The sequence below is a fragment of the Papaver somniferum genome, chromosome 8 (genome assembly GCF_003573695.1).
Source record: "Papaver somniferum cultivar HN1 chromosome 8, ASM357369v1, whole genome shotgun sequence".
Classification (NCBI taxonomy): Eukaryota; Viridiplantae; Streptophyta; class Magnoliopsida; order Ranunculales; family Papaveraceae; genus Papaver; species Papaver somniferum.
This window is the reverse complement of record NC_039365.1, coordinates 146,939,538-146,959,084: the sequence shown is the minus strand read 5'-3', so window position 1 is coordinate 146,959,084 and position 19,547 is coordinate 146,939,538.

The following is a 19,547-nucleotide window of genomic DNA, read 5'->3' as shown; positions in this document are numbered from 1 at the left end:
TTCATGTTTAATTTCAATTTCAATTCCATAATACTATCAGTACATGTTCTTCACTGTTAAATTTTGTTCTTGTGTTCTAAACTTTGTTCTGATGTTATGTTCATGTTCTTGTGTACGTTAATGTTCTTGTAATTCCCCTATTTGACTCACATGTTCTTGTTTTGAGTCTTAATGCTTGACAAACATGAAAACTCCTAACTTCAGCATGTTCTAAATCCACCACTAGGGTGAGAAGACCCTTAAGCCTTGTTGGTTAGCCTTTAGGTTGATTCTTGTAGAACTCAAAATAGTCTAGGCTAGCTAAATTCCTAAAAGCCTCACTGACTTGTGATTAGTGGTGCTGTAAAAAGACCACTAATGCTAGGGGTTAGTGGTGGCTCTAAGGGATTAACCAGCCATATTAGTTAGAGACCTAGAAACCTAAATGACCTGTGATTGTTTATGCTTTAATCAGATAGGCAATGCTAGGGGTTAATCTAAGGATTTTAGGTTAGATAACTTGCCACATGAATTGCCCTGGCCAAGAGACTAGCTTGAACTAGACCCTCTTGTCCATTAGGGACAAGGATTTAACCTAGGTGAACTAGCTAGGTGAAAGGGAAATCTTAACCCTAGAATCACACTTCCATTCCCACTGTTTTCATTTTCTTCACTGTTTTCTTTCACTTGTTTTACCTTCATTGCTCACTGTTTTAACCCTTAGCTCATTATCAACATCTTCATGTCACTTATTGCCTCTGTCTATGTTACTTTTAAGTTATTATTGTTGCTCTTGCTCACCACTGTCAATATCTTCACTTTTACTCACTGTCAACATTTCTGTCTTGCATCACTATTCACTGCCTTCATCCATCACTGCTCACTACCACTCTAGTTCATTGTCACTGTCACCATAGTTTACTGCCCTTAGCTCACTGTAGGATAACTTTAGCTAGGAAAACTTCATAACACCCCAAGTCCCTGTGGATTCGACCCGTACTTGTGCACTCACTGCAACAACACCGTGCACTTGCGGTATCACTGTAGGCATCCATTTATTCATCTTATTTACACATCTATATTCGCCTACCAAGTTTTTGGCGCCGTTGCCGGGGACTTGGCATTGTGTGGTTGCTGTTTTTCCTTGCTTTCTTTTGCTTCTATTCACTTGCATATCTTGCATTTAGTATAATCATTTAGTGTAAGCATTTAGTGCATCATAACTTGCATTTTCATCTTTGCATAATTTTTCATCTTTGCATCATTTTCCCTTGCTGTTCTTGCTGTTCTTGACAGCTTCTGTTGAGCTTTCCAGGTGCTCCTGTTGCTGTGCTGTTGTGACTCTGTTTTGCTTGGCTGGGCCCTTGCTGTTGCTGCTGATTGAGTTGCAGCTGGGCCTGCCACTTGCTGCTACTTTCTTCCTCTTCCCTGTGCTGCTGGCCTGTGAAGCTTGCTTCTGTGCTGAACCTGTAGAGCTGCTGCTGCCAAGCCTGCAACATTGCCCCTGTTCAGCTACTGCTTGTGGTGCTGCTGAACCTGTGGTGCTGCTGCCAACAGCTGGTGTTGCTGAAGCTGTTGCCCCTGCTGTTGCTGAAGATGTTGCCCCTGCTGTTGTTGCTGTGACCTTGCTGTGAGGGCCACAAACTGACCTGGTGGTGCTGCTGCTTGCACTGCCTCTGCTGTTGCTGGTGAACTGGTGGAACTGAGGCTATTAGTTTCCCTGTTGCTGCCTTCTGCACCTGTTGCTGTGTGACCTGACCCAAAGCCTGATGTTGTGCTGTTGCTGCTGCTGCTGATCTGCTCCTGCTTCTAGGCCTGAAGTGGTGCTGCTGCCATTCATAAGCCAAGCCCAACTGGGCTTCAACAAAAGCTTAGGATGATCCAAAGCCCAACTGGGTTTTTGCAACCAAACTGAGCAGCTGGGATGTGCTTAAGCAAGTAAGCCTGAACCCATTAAGAGAACCCAACCTGTGGGCTTCCATTTTTAATTTGTGGGCTTGTAATAATTTTTTCCATTTTTCTGTTGGGCTTGTAATCTTAATTAATTGTGGGCTTGTTTGTTTAATTGCTTGTGGGCTTGTGGTGTTAGATTGATTTGGGCATGTAGTTTTAAATTAGAAAAACTGAACTTTTGAAAGCCCAACTGGGCCTCAGACCAAACAAGCAACAGTTGGGCTATTTCAAAAGCTACATTGGGCTTCAGTTTGCATACACATTGTGGGCTTAGTTCACCTTCCCTTGGCAAAGCAATTTCTCCCACCAATGTGGGCTTGCTCCCAACACTAAAACCAAAATTCTTGCTCCCAATACTAAAACCAAAATTTTTGCTCCCAATTAAAAACCAAATTTTTCTACCTCTTTAAAACCAAATTTGCTCCCATCAAAGCCAAAAGCTCCCAAATGGGCTTTGTCTTCAAAGTCTAAAACCAAAGTTTTCAAAACCCAATAAACCAAAGTTCTTCGAACCCATTATAGTCCAAATTTTTTCCAAAACCCGACAAAACCAAATGTTACCCATAAAAACCAAATTTTTCCCAAAAATCCAAACCCGTTAAAAACCAAATTTTGGGCTTTGTAACATAGTTACTTAGCTTTTGAGCCAAATCATGTCTAGATCTTGGTCTACAGTTGGGGAATACAACAAATCCCTTAGAGAACTTGCGTATGGACATACTCCACGTTATGAACCTCCCATAGACCATGATGTCAATAGTTATAGGAATTATTATGGACATTTTCAGAGTCCCGAGCCTCAATACATGAACCCTAATGACTATTCACACATGCATCATTCATCACAACGTGAAAATGAACATTTTGCTAGTGCCTCACTCACACAATCATCACTGATCGATCAATTAGAAGCTCGAATCGCAGCTTTAGAAATGCAATCACATGAGGAATCTGTCACATCTAATTTTCTTAGGCAACCTGAAATCTATGCATGTCCCGCATGTGGTAGTTTAGACCACCCTGTTGAGAATTGTCATATTTTGCATAATTTTAGGCAATCTAGAGAAAATCCAAGGTATGAAATGCCCATAAATTGTGAGAATGGTAGTCATTGGGACCATAATCAATCCTTTGAGGGTTGCGATCAATATTTTGTAAACCCTAATGACCATGCACACATGTACCATTCACCACAATTTGAACATGAAGAATTTTGTACTCCCATGAATTTAGACTCCACCACAGAAGCTTTAAGACTCAGTAAGCAAAACTTTGATAGATCTACATCACGAATTCATGCATATTTAGATCAGATTTTTCTTCACCTACAAAAGGAGGAAATTCATGAGGAAATGTATGTTGTCCCTAATGAAGTGTCTAGTCTCATTCTTGTAAATGATGTTGAATATGAACCTAATTTAGAGGAACATGAATAGACTAATGACACCACCACTGTTAATGAGGACCAATATGCATGCTACCATGATGATGATTATGATGATTATGATGATATGTTAGAAGAACATGAAAATATTGTGGAACCTGTTGGTTCAAAAACATATGGCTTCTCGCCCTCGACCTTCATGAATGTTGTTTTTTCTAATACTCATTGTAATTCATATGATTTTGATATTGACATGGGATTCGTACAATTATTCTGCGAAGATGAGCATGACATAGGAATAGTTGAATCTTCTGTAGACACTAATGCTAATATGCATGAAAATATATTTGATGTGTCTGATTCTCTACCTAGGTCACATTGTGATATTTCTCCTGATTTGCCGATGCATGAGAATAAATTTGTTGATGATGTTGATGACTCTGATTGTGATCTTGCCAATTTGTTTGATGATTGTGAGCATGTTGTGACACGTGTAGAAGACTTAGGAGATGTTGATGTGATTAGTAATGATGTGCCTATCGTCCTACATAAGTCACAATCTGATGGCCTTCCACCCAACCTAGATTTGGTTTGTACCCATATTGTCAAACTGAATTTTCTGAGAGTCCCTAATCTAGGTTTGGAACTGTGTGCTTCCCAAGTCCTTTTGGACTATTTTGCATCTAAGTATAATATCTTTGAGGAGCCACAGTTGGAATTAGCATGTTTGCCCGTCCCTAGCATAGTTCACTTTGAGTTAGACCTTGTACATGATGAACCCCCAAAACTGCGAGATTTTGTATCCAAAATTTTATCTGTTGAAAAATCCAGGTTTGGGGGTGGCTCATTTTGTTTCACAGTTTCACTTGCGTTTCTTTCCTGTTATATTTGTGTGAAGCTGTTGAAACCTCTACACTTTGTCTTTTGGGTTGATCCTCAACTCTTTAGATTGTTAGTGTATGGTGAATTTTTTGTATATAATCCAGTAGATAAAATTTCTTAAAACCCTTTTGTTCCTTTTGTATATATTTTGCTAATCCAATATGATCTCGGCTGACATATGTTGGATTCTTGCCTTGAATAACGGAGTTCTAATATTGCTTTCGCCGAAATCGGGTATTCTCTTTCCTTTTTCTCTACTCAACATGATCCTCTTCATATGTTGTATTATAATTTTTTTCATATTTTGAAACATTGAGGAAAATGTTTAGTTTAGGTTTGGGGGTGAAAAGTAGATACTTTGATAATATGCCATAATTGAAAACAAGAACTCCTTCTTTTTGAAAAAAAAATGAAAAAATGAAAATAAAAAATGAAAAAATTGAAAAAAACATAAAAATGGAGCTCATTTACCTTGAAATGTTGACTCTTGTGCAAATATGTATTTTTATTAGGAGTCTTAGTCTATATATTTAGGCACCCTGATTCTAGCACAATTCACATAGTGATAAGAAACTTGCACGCGCACGATCTACCAATACATGTATAGCCTCATCCTTGAGGTGTTCTATCGGAAGTTTTAGTTGCCAATCACTTTAGAATACTGAACGAAACTTGACTAGCTTGTTCTTTGGTTGGTTGGGATAGAAGGTGCAGGTTACATTAAGAAAAACAACCATCGAATTTAACTGGGTGCATCAAAAAGGGCTACCTCTTGCAAAGTGTCATGTAATCTTTTGTTTCATTTTGTATATGTATCAAAAGTGTTTCCTTTTCAAAAAAAAAAAAAATGAAAAAATGAAAAAATCAATCAAGTATTTTTCAATTCCATCCTCTCTTGTTCCAAAAATAAAAGAGAGTAGTCAATGTAAATAAGAGTCATGTAAAGAGTCATCTTTTGTGTTTTTGTGTTATAAGCAAGGAAGGGTGTATGCCATTGATGTACAACGCGATTAATTGTGAAATACCTCCAACTCATTCACAATTCTCGTAAAGTCCGGACAGCTAGCTAGATTTCGACCTTGGTTCTTAGCCTGAGAAACTATCTCTTGGTGATTAGTAGTCATAACATCCGATCTTTCTTTACACATGTGTAGATACACTTTACACTCTTATCACATGTCTTTATTTGTTATCAGTGCTAGGATTGTGCCTTTGATAGCTAGATTGACATCTCCATTTTGCTGTGATCTTAAACTGACTTGCACATGTCACATTTGATGGAATCTGAACTTATATTTTGGCCTAGAACTTTGTAGGTACGTTCTAAGCAAACCTTCACGAGACTTAACTCGTCCACTAGGGACACTTAGTGGTTTAAAAGGCTTAGTGCATACGCTACATGCATTCGAGAGACCAGCGACAGTGGTATAGGTAGGATTTCCTTAGTTTTGTTTTACTTGAGGACAAGTAAAATTCAGGTTTGGGGGTATTTGATGAGTGCTAAAAAGTGCATATTTCTTTATATTTTTCTTGGCATTTAACTCATCTTTTGTGCATTAATTCTACATTTTATCCCATATTCTGTATTTTCATTGTTTTCAAGAATAAATACTTTTCTTAATTAATTTTGCATTTTTAGGTACTAAATAAAGCCTGGTTATCTCACGGAGCGAAAAGAGCAAAGGAACGGCAAAAACTCTCGATAGGAGGAAGCGAAGAATGATGTTTGCAAGAGCCGGATCAACTAGAAGTGGGCTTGAAGAGGAAGAATTGTTCTTAAAGAAGATATGGGCTTGGCATACCCAAGGCCCAAAACCCTTACCCAAATCCATTTCCATTATCCATACCCATTTCCATGAGAGCCGTCAGATTGGATCCATCTTTTCATCCAACGGTCGCCTCATCATTGTGCATCAAAATCCGAAGCTCCTGTCAAACACTATAGTACCTAACTCCATTTGAAGCCGTCAGTTTTGTTGTATCTCATCATCCAACGGTCGCTTCTATCGCGTCGTTGGATCATTCCATCACCTTTTCATCCTACGCTTTCGCTTCGCTAAGCATCAACCTTTGATACACCCACCTCACACCCTAGCATCGGAACCTATACCCTTCACCCAAACACTCCCTTCCCTTCTTCCCATCGATCTTATCTTCCCCAAAAACCTTCTTCTTCCCCCGACAGTTGCAGTCGAGCTCTGCTCCTGCCTCTCTTCCATGTCCACTGCCACCCTCTGCCTCACTACCATCTCCATACCCAGACACCACCTCAATCACCATCACTTTCCCCAACCCTCTAGCCTAGTTGCTTTTTCAAACCCACATCTCTCTGAACCCTAGGTGTGGAGTTGATGAAACAACTCGAGCTAGGGTTGCAGTACATCAATTGGAGCAGGAAGAGCACCAGAGGGACATCAAGAAGCATGGGTCGAAGCCAATTTACACATGGGTATGTCGAATTTGATTTTCCCCAAAAGTTAGGGTTTGCAAATTTAGGGTTTTGTGAAATTAGGGATTTTGTTGTAAGCTATAAAAGGGAAGCTGTAGAGAATGCAAAACTGGTTCTTGGGTCATCCGAGATACCCCCTAATTGGGTTAATTTCATGTTTAATTTCAATTTCAATTCCATAATACTATCAGTACATGTTCTTCACTGTTAAATTTTGTTCTTGTGTTCTAAACTTTGTTCTGATGTTATGTTCATGTTCTTGTGTACGTTAATGTTCTTGTAATTCCCCTATTTGACTCACATGTTCTTGTTTTGAGTCTTAATGCTTGACAAACATGAAAACTCCTAACTTCAGCATGTTCTAAATCCACCACTAGGGTGAGAAGACCCTTAAGCCTTGTTGGTTAGCCTTTAGGTTGATTCTTGTAGAACTCAAAATAGTCTAGGCTAGCTAAATTCCTAAAAGCCTCACTGACTTGTGATTAGTGGTGCTGTAAAAAGACCACTAATGCTAGGGGTTAGTGGTGGCCCTAAGGGATTAACCAGCCATATTAGTTAGAGACCTAGAAACCTAAATGACCTGTGATTGTTTATGCTTTAATCAGATAGGCAATGCTAGGGGTTAATCTAAGGATTTTAGGTTAGATAACTTGCCACATGAATTGCCCTGGCCAAGAGACTAGCTTGAACTAGACCCTCTTGTCCATTAGGGACAAGGATTTAACCTAGGTGAACTAGCTAGGTGAAAGGGAAATCTTAACCCTAGAATCACACTTCCATTCCCACTGTTTTCATTTTCTTCACTGTTTTCTTTCACTTGTTTTACCTTCATTGCTCACTGTTTTAACCCTTAGCTCATTATCAACATCTTCATGTCACTTATTGCCTCTGTCTCTGTTACTTTTAAGTTATTATTGTTGCTCTTGCTCACCACTGTCAATATCTTCACTTTTACTCACTGTCAACATTTCTGTCTTGCATCACTATTCACTGCCTTCATCCATCACTGCTCACTACCACTCTAGTTCATTGTCACTGTCACCATAGTTTACTGCCCTTAGCTCACTGTAGGATAACTTTAGCTAGGAAAACTTCATAACACCCCAAGTCCCTGTGGATTCGACCCGTACTTGTGCACTCACTGCAACAACACCGTGCACTTGCGGTATCACTGTAGGCATCCATTTATTCATCTTATTTACACATCTATATTCGCCTACCAGAACCACAAAGAAAGAAGTTCAAGAACAGGCAGTAGTATGCATTACTATGGGATTCTTGAATGTTCACAATCATCTTATGTGAACTATAGTGCATTGTCGTTAATAACTTTGTATGTTCTTCTTGGTTAAGAAAATCTATTTATATGCCTGTGGTAGCTATTCTTGGTGTAAACCCGGGCGAAAAAGATTGATTATACCCTCAAAGGACAAATCATCTTATATGTGCATTACGAGTTTGTCTTGATGCCTAGGAAACTTCTTATGAGAATCTATTCTTCTTTTGAGAAGGATTACTAAAGTTTGGAATATCCATTATTGTGATTACACATAGCTATGTCCAACGTTTTCATCTTCATGTTTTTAGATTTATTGGTTTAAATTCTAAATTTATTTGGAAGATGATCTTTGCAGTATTAATCCTTATGATTTCATATATTGCAATTCTTACGGGATATGTGTTTTTGCGTCCGTGAACTATGATTGTCCCATACCTTGTCAAAAGTAAAGTCGTTCATGATCGGTATTCACGTATTGATAAAAGAATGAATGGACTTTTTACAAATACAAAAGTTAAGCCTATATTGTCAGATATTTGATGGAAGATAGGTTAAAATCTTTTGTTTTCAAGGATTATGTCTATTAAAAATCGTTATGCAAATAGTGATGGAAAATAGAATGAATCCTTGTGTATTACGCAGTATTGATCATCCCTGATCCATAGTTTATGTATTACTGTGAGGCTCTGTAATATATCTTATATTGAGCACTATACAACCAAGTTGATTTTTTAGCTTAGTTGTTGTTCCGTGAGATATGTTATGTCGATCATATTGAACTAAATTAATCATCTTGTTTGGTTATTTAGTTTTTGCTCTGTAAGTTTTCGTATGTCGAGCAAAATAAATGACAATTAAATTGATTACTTTTGTGATTAGTTTGGTTGTGTATTCCGATTAGATTAATTATGGGTTCTCTTGTAATTAATCTAGTTGAGTATTTTCTTGTCTCCATAAGTTCTCTTATGTTGAGCATAATCAATTGAATTGATCACCTTTTGTGTTTAATTTGATTACGTATTCCGATTAAATTAATCATGGGTTTACTTGTGATTAATTTGATTGAATTTTTGGATATAGGAAATCATTCTCATGGTTCTTTGTGTCCAACAAAAATCCTTCTTTTCTTTCGAAATTAATGTCGCTCTTGTTGTTCCTTCGGGAATGACATCAAATGGGGGAGAGTTCTTTTGAACTTGTGCTTAATGGTCATATCTTGAGGGGTGTGCAGCTGTGGAATTTTAGGGGGGTTATCTTGTATCTTTAAACTCCTTGATGAATGCATTTAGCTCCGGCTTCATGATTGCATCTAAATTAGTTGGTATGTATTTTTTTCTTTCTGTCATGAAATGTCTCTCTCGGAAATTTCATTATGATCCCGTTCTTGTACCTTTGCCAATTTTATTGACAAAAAGGGGGAGAATTAATATGTAGTTCACACTACAAATACATATGGTTTTCAGATCATTGTGTAAGGGGGAGCGGTTTCCATGTGAGATGGAGTATTGACTAAGGGGGAGTGATACATATCACCATAGTATTATTGTTGAAGTTATGATACAATTGAACTTTGACGTTGTGTAATAATACAATGACATTGTATAACAATGATCGAGAACTATGTTTTCTCATTGTTATAGCTACGGATCTTCAACAGCGGTGATATTAAACTTACAACCTTTGGGATCATTAGAGTACTTGGAAGTGACGAAGACTTCGAGGAATGTTGAAGATTAGACATATGGAATAAGAGCTACTAAAGTTTCTTTATCTTTTTTGTATTCCATATGTATTGATAGTTTTGTCACTAAAATTGACAAAGGGGGAGATTGTTAGAGCATTGCTAGGTCGAACTCGCATGCGTTGCTATCTCAAGCATGTTTGTCAATGTTAGTGATCAAAACTATAAGTCTTGATTTCTAGTCTATTATAGCTAAGTCTCGGACCAGGATAGAAAGTGTAGTTGAGCTCAAGGACTTCATGGCGATTCATCATACAAGTAGAAGAACTACTCAAGGAACCGGTGGAACTTCTCGACAAAAAGGTATGTGAAGACTTGAACTTATCTATCACTCAAAAGTCTATCTACTATATCACATTTAGTATTTCGAGCCGAGTATACCTTGCCTATCTATATCTCGAAATATGAGCTGGTAAGCTTTTCGCTTTAACCAAGTTTATCTTTACCATGTGACGAAAGTCATGATATGTTTCAATCATCTTGAAAATTGCTTTGACGAGAAATGGTGTAACAACTATATAACGTCCTCTAAGAATGTTTCAATGATTGAAATGAGATTTTAGAGTACATAACCAATGATGGACATAAGCATTGTTGTGGAAACACATTTATGTATAAGTCCTATTCCTTGAACCAAAGTTTGCGAACTTTGTTGATCAAGAGAACCGGAAGAATGGCGTGAGCCAAGTCCGCGAACTCAGTCCGCGAACTGCCTAAATTCTCAAACCCGAGAATTTCTGCTGGAGTTTGTAAACTCTGCCTGGTAACTTAAGTCCGCGAACCTAGTCTGCGAACTTGAGAAGGTTATATATCTGAAGATGATTTCTGAACTTAAACTTAAAAAGACTAAGGAATGCAGTTTGCAAACCGTGGCTATAAAAGTTCATGAACCGATTCAAGTGAATCAAATCATCTTTGCTTCAATTTTGTCTTGTGTAGTACATGATATTTCCTTGCAATTGAACAACTCTCTAACTAGTTCATTTGAAGTCGTTTGAACTAGTTATGGTGAAGAAGAACGTGGTTGATATGGAATGCTCATATGGATAACCTTTGGTTAAATATTGTTGAACCAACAAGTGCATACGTTTGGGTACAGTTAACAATCCTAGAAGCGTGCATTGTCAAGTGTGTGTAACAAGCTAAGTTTTCGATCTAACGATTGAGAAATATTAGCTTGAATCTAAATCAGGTTTTCATCTAACGGTGGATATTGATTACTTTGTTACCAAGGTAACTTCATTGCAAACCCTGATTTGAAAGACTACATAAGGGGAACTCTAGTATCTGTGCAAAACTAATCCCCACACCTCACGTATGATACTAGTTTGCATACTAGAGTCGGTTCTCCTTTAACCTTTGGTTTTCTTCTTCTAAAACCAGGTTAACGACTTAAAGACTTCATTGGGATTGTGAAGCCAGACCGATACTACTTTTATCATAGTTGTGTGATCTGATCTTGTATATTTTATCGTACGAGTACAATCAGATTGATTGGATTGAGATTGATATCTCCGATAGGCAAGATATAAAAAGTTATCTAAAACATCTTCGTCTCATTGTTTATGATTCCGCAACATCTTGTTTAGTTACCATACGAATAAGATTGTTGTGAGGTGATTGATAACTCTAGGTTGTTCTTCGGGAATATAAGACCAGATTTTCAATTGGTTCCTGTTCACCTTGATTATTATCAAAAGACGTAACCAAACCTATTAGGATTTATCTGTGGGAGACAGATTGATCCTTTGATAGACTTGTCTGTGTGAGACATATTTATTTATTGTTAAGTCTTTGACTTTGGGTCGTAGAAACTCTTAGTTGTGGGTGAGATCAGCTAAGGGAATCAAGTGCGCAGTATCCTGCTGGGATCAGAGGCGTAGGGAGTACAACTGTACCTTGGATCAGTGGGAGACTGATTGGGGTTCAACTACAGTCCAGTCCGAAGTTATCTTGGAGTAGGCTAGTGTCTGTAGCGGCTTAATACAATGTGTGTTCAATCTGGACTAGGTCCCGGGGTTTTTATGCATTTGCGGTTTCCTCGTTAACAAAATTTCTGGTGTCTGTGTTATTTCTATTTCCGCATTATATTGTTTTATCTTTATAATTGAAATAATATAGGTTGTGCGTTTAGATCATCAATTAGAATAATCCAACCTTTGGTTGTTGATTTTCATTGATTGATCCTTGGATATTGGTCTTTGGTACCATCCAAGTTATTCCTTGTATTTGATTAGAACTCACAGTTCCTGCTTGAGTAAATCAAATCAAGGTAGAGATATAAACTCGTTGATATACTTTTAATTGATTGAGTCTTGTTGATTCTCTTAAAAGTATATTCAAGTTTGTCCATACAGATTGCTAAGCGAAATATTGGGTGGTGTTGTTAGACCCCCGCTTTTTCAGTCACACTTGAAGAAACGTTGGGAGTGCCGGCAGCGGCTCTGGTGATTGGAGGTGTAATACCTGAAGGAATATTTTCCGTGCCGCTGGTGTTGGCAGGTGGCGTATTAATGCCACTGGAAGGAACGTTAGTACCGAGGATGATTTCAGCGCTAGTGTTCTCAGGGTTTGTTGCTGATCCGGATTTGAGTTCTACCATCTTGATATCGGGGTTGAAAATTTAAATTGAGAATTGGAAATTGATATTGTAACCGAGAGATTAATCTCCCACTGTGTTCGCCAATTGTTTGTGGATGAAAACCGTTTCTGCTGATTTTGGTAATTTTGGGTGTGTGGATGAGAAACGAATCTAAACCCTAAACAATGCACTGCACGGGAGTACTTTTGATTCAAGAGATAAATCTGTACAATCCTGGCTTAAACCAAGAAATGGTCGTTCTAGGCTTGCTTCGGTCACAAAGTGAAGGATAAGGGTTGGTCTTAGGGAGGGAAGCGAAGAGAGTGTTGAGACCAGAACAGTTGATTCTGAAGGTGTAGTTGTTTATGACTTGTATATGAAAGTAGAATTGGCTAGCATAATGGAAAGCTACCAGGTGATTTCTAGATACTGTGTTGTTGCCAGCCAAAAACTTGTCGTTAGGTGCAAATAGGTGAAACCTATTTATACAAGTCATAATAAAACGTACCCTGGTCTCGTAGGAAGTGAGAATGGTTGAGTGATGTGAGAATATGTAACCTTCGTGCTTCCATTATGAAGGAAGAGAATCCGTTTACACACGTTACTTCTTGCCACCATTAACCATCCCGCTTTCATGACACTTTCTTGTAACGGGCGTATTGCACGCCACACGCTGTAAATAGCCAGACCAATACCCTGATGAGTATCCCCCAGTTTATGACATGTTTGATGTCTCGAGTGTTTTCGTGGAAAACGTGCAGCAGGTTGCTATGTGTGGCAAGTCAAAGTCAAGAGACTTGCAACAGGAAAATAACATGTGATGATATTAGGCTTGCCTTGGCCGGTCGCCTAAAACTTGCCTCAAGTCCGTCAGTTTTGTGGCGAACTTGAATGGCTGAGATTGCATCTTATGAGGAAGGGTAGCCATTGATTATGGCTGCCTTCTGTTGGCGCATGGTAATGGCACAGTGGCGTTTTTGGCGTACGCCAGTGGCATTGCAGCATGGCTGGCATAGTTCGTGCATGCCAGTGGCACGGTGGAATGGCTGGCATAGTTTGTGCATGCCAGCGATATGATGATGTGAGTGGCGCCTGGCGTAGCCATGGCCGCTAGATTTAGGCGGCTGGTCGCCTAAAAGTTGCCACAAGTCTGTCAGTTTGGTGGCAAACTTGAATGGCTGAGATTGCATCTCATGAGGAAGGATGACCATTGATTATGGCCGCATCTTGTTGTATAGCGAAGTGGCGCCATTGCCATAGTGGCGCCTGGCAGAGCCATGGCATAGCGACATGCTAGTGGCGTAGCCGTGTCAGCTATTTTGGCATATTGGTGTTAGACCCAAATATGGCTTTTGGCAACGTCGGCCCTGTTGCCATATCAATCCCAATGCTTTGTGAAATATTATTTGGCTCGGTTGGCGTAGCAATTTGCCTAAATTAGGGTTTAGCATGCAGAAAACCTAATTAGCGCATATGGTATGCGGCGTGCGGCGTATGACCATGGCATAGCGGCGTTTGTGGCATGGCCACGCCTGTGGCGCGGCGGCATGGCCAAGGCTAGGATTTGGCGTCGTGGCCAAAGTTAGGGCTTGGCTGCGTGGCCAAGGCTAGGATTTGGAGCCGTGGCCAAAGTTAGGGCTTGGTGGCGTGGCGTGGCCAAGGCTAAGGTGGCTCGTGGCATGTTATTGCGGCAGAGTGGCATGTTGGCATGTTACTGCGGCAGGGTGGCATGCCAATGTTGTTGTGGCTGAGCGCGTTTGGGTTGCCAATTAGTATGATGGCGCGGCAGGGTGTGTTTGGCCTTTAATATATAGTGGCGCGTTTAGAGCGACTTGATTGGTCAAGAAAAGGGGCCGACCAAACATAAGGAGCGGCTACACCTCTGGTGCTCGTGGAGCATTTTAAAGTGACCTGATTAGTCGGTAGGAAGAAGAAGGGCCGGTCAAGAATGGGCGTGGCCACACTTCTGGTGTGAGTGTGGCGGCTTTAGAGCAACCTGATTGGTTGATGGGAAGTGGGGCCGGCAAGCAAGGGCGTGGCCACACTTCCAGTGCGCCGTAGCGGATTTAAAGCGACATGATTGGTCGATGGAAAGGGGACCGACAAGCAAGAGCGTGGCCACACTTCCAGTACGCCGTGGCGGATTTAAAGCGACCTGATTGGTCGATGGAAAGGGGGCCAGCAAGCAAGGGCGTGGCCACACTTCCAGAGCGTCGTGGCGGATTTAATTACCTAGTTTACCCAGGCTTAATTTCGACAAGTAAGGTCTGATATACTGCGCAAGGCGCAAAACCCTAACTTTTGCAAGTTTGTCAGAGTAATTGATTGACTTCTATGTGTTGACACAGAGTTTTTTTTATTTTATTGCCGAGAGCAGCATGCTTTCTGATTGAATACCTTATGCAAAGACCTTATCCTTGATATTTGAAAATTCGTGCTACTCTGCTGCGAGTGAACATAAATTTTCATTCCCTATCAACATTAAGGATTCAGGAACATAGCACAGAAAGCATTCAAAGAAACTTATATTAATTGAATACAGGCAAGGTGCCAAAATTTACAGAATACCTTGGATTGTTGCTACATGCACCATTCTGGAAAATATTGAGTTGCTCAATAAACGTGCCAGTTAATAGGTTGAACACTCATCACTTTTACATGGCTCTGTCTCTTTGCAGAGTGACGACATATAAAATGCACAATTTTACAATTTTAGTCCTGAGCTAAAAACCACCATCAACAAGTCCACAACCGAAAAAATCATTTAAAAGAGGCTTTTCGCATAAAAATCAAATTTCAAAACCAATTGAGATATACACCAGATTACTTGTATTTTTAACTTACCCTAAAGCTAAACAGCTAGTTTATAAATAAAGGATTATATAAGTTGTGCTTTATGTTTGTCAAGGAATAAACATAGTTGCGATAAAGGAAGTGGATAGAGATGAACCGTTCTACCATAACTTTGTCAGCCTGTAGGATGCTTTCAAGATGAATACAGTCATACAGACACAGGGAACATACTTGCTTGGTTATGTACAAACTTTAATTCAGTTTGATCTTGTATAACAAATATGTTCAAATTCTTCTACATTCTATCACTGGCGCAATTATTATACACAGACAGTCTCCTGGTCTTTCTTTCCTAGCTCAGTTACTATATGCACTTGATCTTGTTCAAATTCTTCTACATTCTATCACCGGTGGAATTACTATATACAGACAGTATCCTTATCTTTCTTTTCTGGTGTAGTTACTATATGCTCAGAGGCTTCTTGCACAGAAAACTATCCTCATATCCCAAAACCATGACAACAACGTGCTGTCCCATTACTACTTCCACGGTATCATTTATAAACCTTACTTTGGTTTCCCAAATTATTCCCCTAAAACCCATCATTATATATAGTTTAATTTGTCAACTACGTAAACTTTTAGTTGGATTACATAAAGAAATCATAAATAAGATCTTCAATTTAGGCGACCCAAGAGGAAAGGTCGGATTACATCCTTCTTCTTACCCTTGAACTACTTAAAGATTTATGCATTCAATGCAATCCTAATAACATCGTATAATATTTACCTAATTTGAATTTTATATGCACAGAATCGGAAATTGCCGAAAAATGTTCAGATACCATAAAAAAATCAATCAAAATTGATAAGTTTACTTACTGAATTACGAAGAAATGAAGAAAGAAAGGAATAATTCTGGATGAACACGGAATTGATAGAGGAAAAAACTTCTTCTCCCAATTTGGTTCTGTAAATCTGGTGTTTTCAATTTCAATTTCAATTAATCAGTACCGTCACCACCAGCAACACCATCACTACCAGCTGCTCGTATTTAAGCTCTTCGGGATAATGATCTCTTCCACCGGGAAGAAGACCCCATCCCCATTATCCGGATCGATGATTCAATTTCTAACGCTAGTAAAATGAATAATAGAAGTTGAAATCAAAATTAGAAAAATTGAAATCGGGAAAAAAAATAGTTGCATATGAAATCAGTGGTGGTGACGGTGTTGCTGGAGGTGATGGTAGTGGTGGGGATGGTGACAGAAACTTAAGGTGGAAATCATAGGAGCAAGAGTCGTGCGTTTCAGAAAGTTTTAAGCACAGAAGGTATAACTACCCCTGGGTTATGTAAAATCTACCACATTTACATAATGGTGTAGCCGAAATAGAAAGCAAACACGGAGGGGCATTTTCGTTCGATGAAAAAGTGACGAAAACATGGATTTTCTTCTGTGACGGGAATCTTTTATGGAATATTCCATTTTCTGGCGGTTTAGATTTAAAGGGAGGAGATCCAATGGCTAATATTAGTTAACTTTGTTGACTTTTGATAACTCTGGTTGTCGTCAAAGAGGGGTGTTCCTTTACGTACCCCTTAGAAATACTAACTGTACCCCTATTAGTTAGTTATTGAAGTTAAAATTTGGTTAGTGTGAAATATATAGAATTACTTAGATATTTTGATATCGATACCCCCTCTTACCAAATCATGACATTAATCTTCTTCGTCATTTGTTATCTTCTTCATGTTCATACAAATAACAAAAAAAATCAAAGTGATCCTAAAATCCAGGAAATATTGTGCCTACATCAACTGCAACAATGGAATAAGAAAGTTGATCAAATTCAAAAAATCTTCATATTCATACAAATAACAAAAGAAATCAAGTTGATCCTAAAATACGCGAAATATCGTGCCTACATCAACTGCAACAATGGAATAAGGAAGTTGATCAAATTCAAAGAAAAACATTTAACTGGGTCATTTATTCAAACACCATTAGTACAAATTCTAATCCTCAAGTTTCCAACTAACATAAGAAACGTTAGATTGAGAATCCAGTTAACAAAAGGAGCCCTTTGATATGCCTCAAGATTAGTGGAACTTCATGTGTAAGTATATATCTCATGCCCAAGCTGCATTGTGAAGATCTCTTTCTCCACCACCACCATCTATTTATTATATTGTTAATGGCAGCGAAATAGAGCTTCAGATACACCATTTTAATGGCGGAAGAAAAACAATTCTCTGTTGGCATTTGCGGGGTAAGGATACCTTGTTTAATAGTATTCCAAAGTCTGAAAAGTGTGATTCCAATGAATGATCGAAAGCCATCAACCCTAGTCGCGTGTTCTCCAAATGATATCAAAAATGTCATTTGAAAGTGTCAGCTGAAATTGAAATTTCTCATGGAGGAGGAGGAGACACGGACGGGTTTGTATTCTCGGGGTATAAGAATTTAGGTCTAATGAGGTAGGTAAATAAATCTTAGGGTTAAGTAGATAAAGGGGTATCACTAGTGTTTTTAGGGAGTATATAAAGGAACACCCTTAAAGAGAAGGAAGATCACTTGATATTGGACCTATAGTTTTGTCTTAATATGACTTAGAGTAAACCAATCAAAGATTAACTTAAACTAAATATGATTTGTCGTGTAAACCATAAAAATTATAACACCTCTCGCTTGGTGAAATAACAAATCTTTACTGTAAATTGCATAATCTAGGCTAAAAAGTACGCTAGGGTTCGACCATAAAGACCTATATACACCATTAACAAGATGCGTATGCCATCTCTATAATCAGGAAACTAGACACACCATTTTCTTTAACTTTTTTGTTGTACACTTACGCTTTAATCCATTATCATTAAGCTATATCTTACACTTTAAAATAGGGAGCTTTTACTTTACGATGTCAACCGATCTTTACAACCATATATGTTGCAAATTAAGTTAACCTCTATGTTCGTCATTACTTTAAAATAAATGCTCAACAACTTTACGAACCTTTATATGTACTTTAAATCAATTATTTGCGTCTCGAAAGAGACTCCTTAATAACCTCAAAAGAGATCCTTATGTATCAAAATAAGACTATATCTTTGGAAATATATTTTGTGTATCGATGTGAGATGTATCTCTGTCGAGTCCTTTATATCTCTGAAGAGATCTAAAGAGAGGTTGTTGTAGATTGATGGAGATACGAATAAGTCTGCTGCAATATCTTCTTTTCGCTTTTCGGTGATAACGAAGAAACAACAGAAAAAAGATAAATATAAAGAGACAAAAAGAAATCTTCTGGAATAAGTGAAGCAAACAAAAGAAACATGGTCAAAACAAAAACAAATTGTTTATAGTTTTATACAGAGGAATGGATTAGTCAATTAACAACTGTTTGAGGCTTCATTAACTAGGGTTTTTGTGTTTCAACTTTGAAATTTTGCTATTCCGTCCTTGTATTTATTTATTATTAATTACAAAGATGCATTTTATTTACCCTAGTTAGATCCTCGGGCTGACTCCACTTCTGTCCCCTCTACCGACTCTTTTAGAATTTGACTTGGTCCAGTCAGAAGTAGGCCCCACGAGTAGGGTACATAATGTATAAGCTGAGCCAGACCTCGAATCAGAATTTTAAAAATAAGAAAGCAAACAATCAGAACTTTACTCGAGCCGAATTTCAAGTCAGATTCAGATGCCGAAGGCATAAGCTTACTAATTATTTAAGCTTTCCTTTCTTTCTGACAACGGAGGGAGAATACCAACCTCAAGAATTTCCCATGATATTTTGTACATCTTTTGATGAATCTTTGGTCGACCTGTTATAGGTTTGGGGAATGTCAAGGACAATGAGTTAAAGCAACTGGAAATCATTTGTATAATCGTGTATTTTGTTGTCTTTTCACTGGTAAAATATTGCAAGAAGAAAATCTTAAAATGAGTAATACATTAACATTAAAAGAATCAGACTAGATAATATTTGAGGGCTTGGTTGAACTACCTAAAATGATTTTGAACGCTTGAACTCTGGTTTTTTCCTAATTTTCACAAAAGTACCTAGAAACAGCGTGGTTTCTTGTTTCAAACATGCGTCCGCTAATGAGAGTAACCACGCAAAAGGAGAACTTAGTGTAAAGCGTCAAGAGTTGTTATTGTTAGAATTTTAGCCTCAAATAGTGATTGTAATTTAAACATAAATATGACTATACAAATTCTTTATGCTGAAACATATACAGACCCTAGTGTCAGCATGTTCTACAACATAAACCAAATTATAGTTATAAGAAGTAATTTGTACAAACTTTATTGGAATCATTTACATCAGGTTATAACTAAGTTTTCAGACTTAGGCTTCAACTTCTATTTTATCTTGTTTAAATGATAGGAAAACCAGAAGAACAACACATTTACATGAGGCTAGAAATGAGTCTTAGTCATCATCCATGTGCATCCTACTTACCCATCATTAATTGATACCTCATTGTTGAATCATATGAAA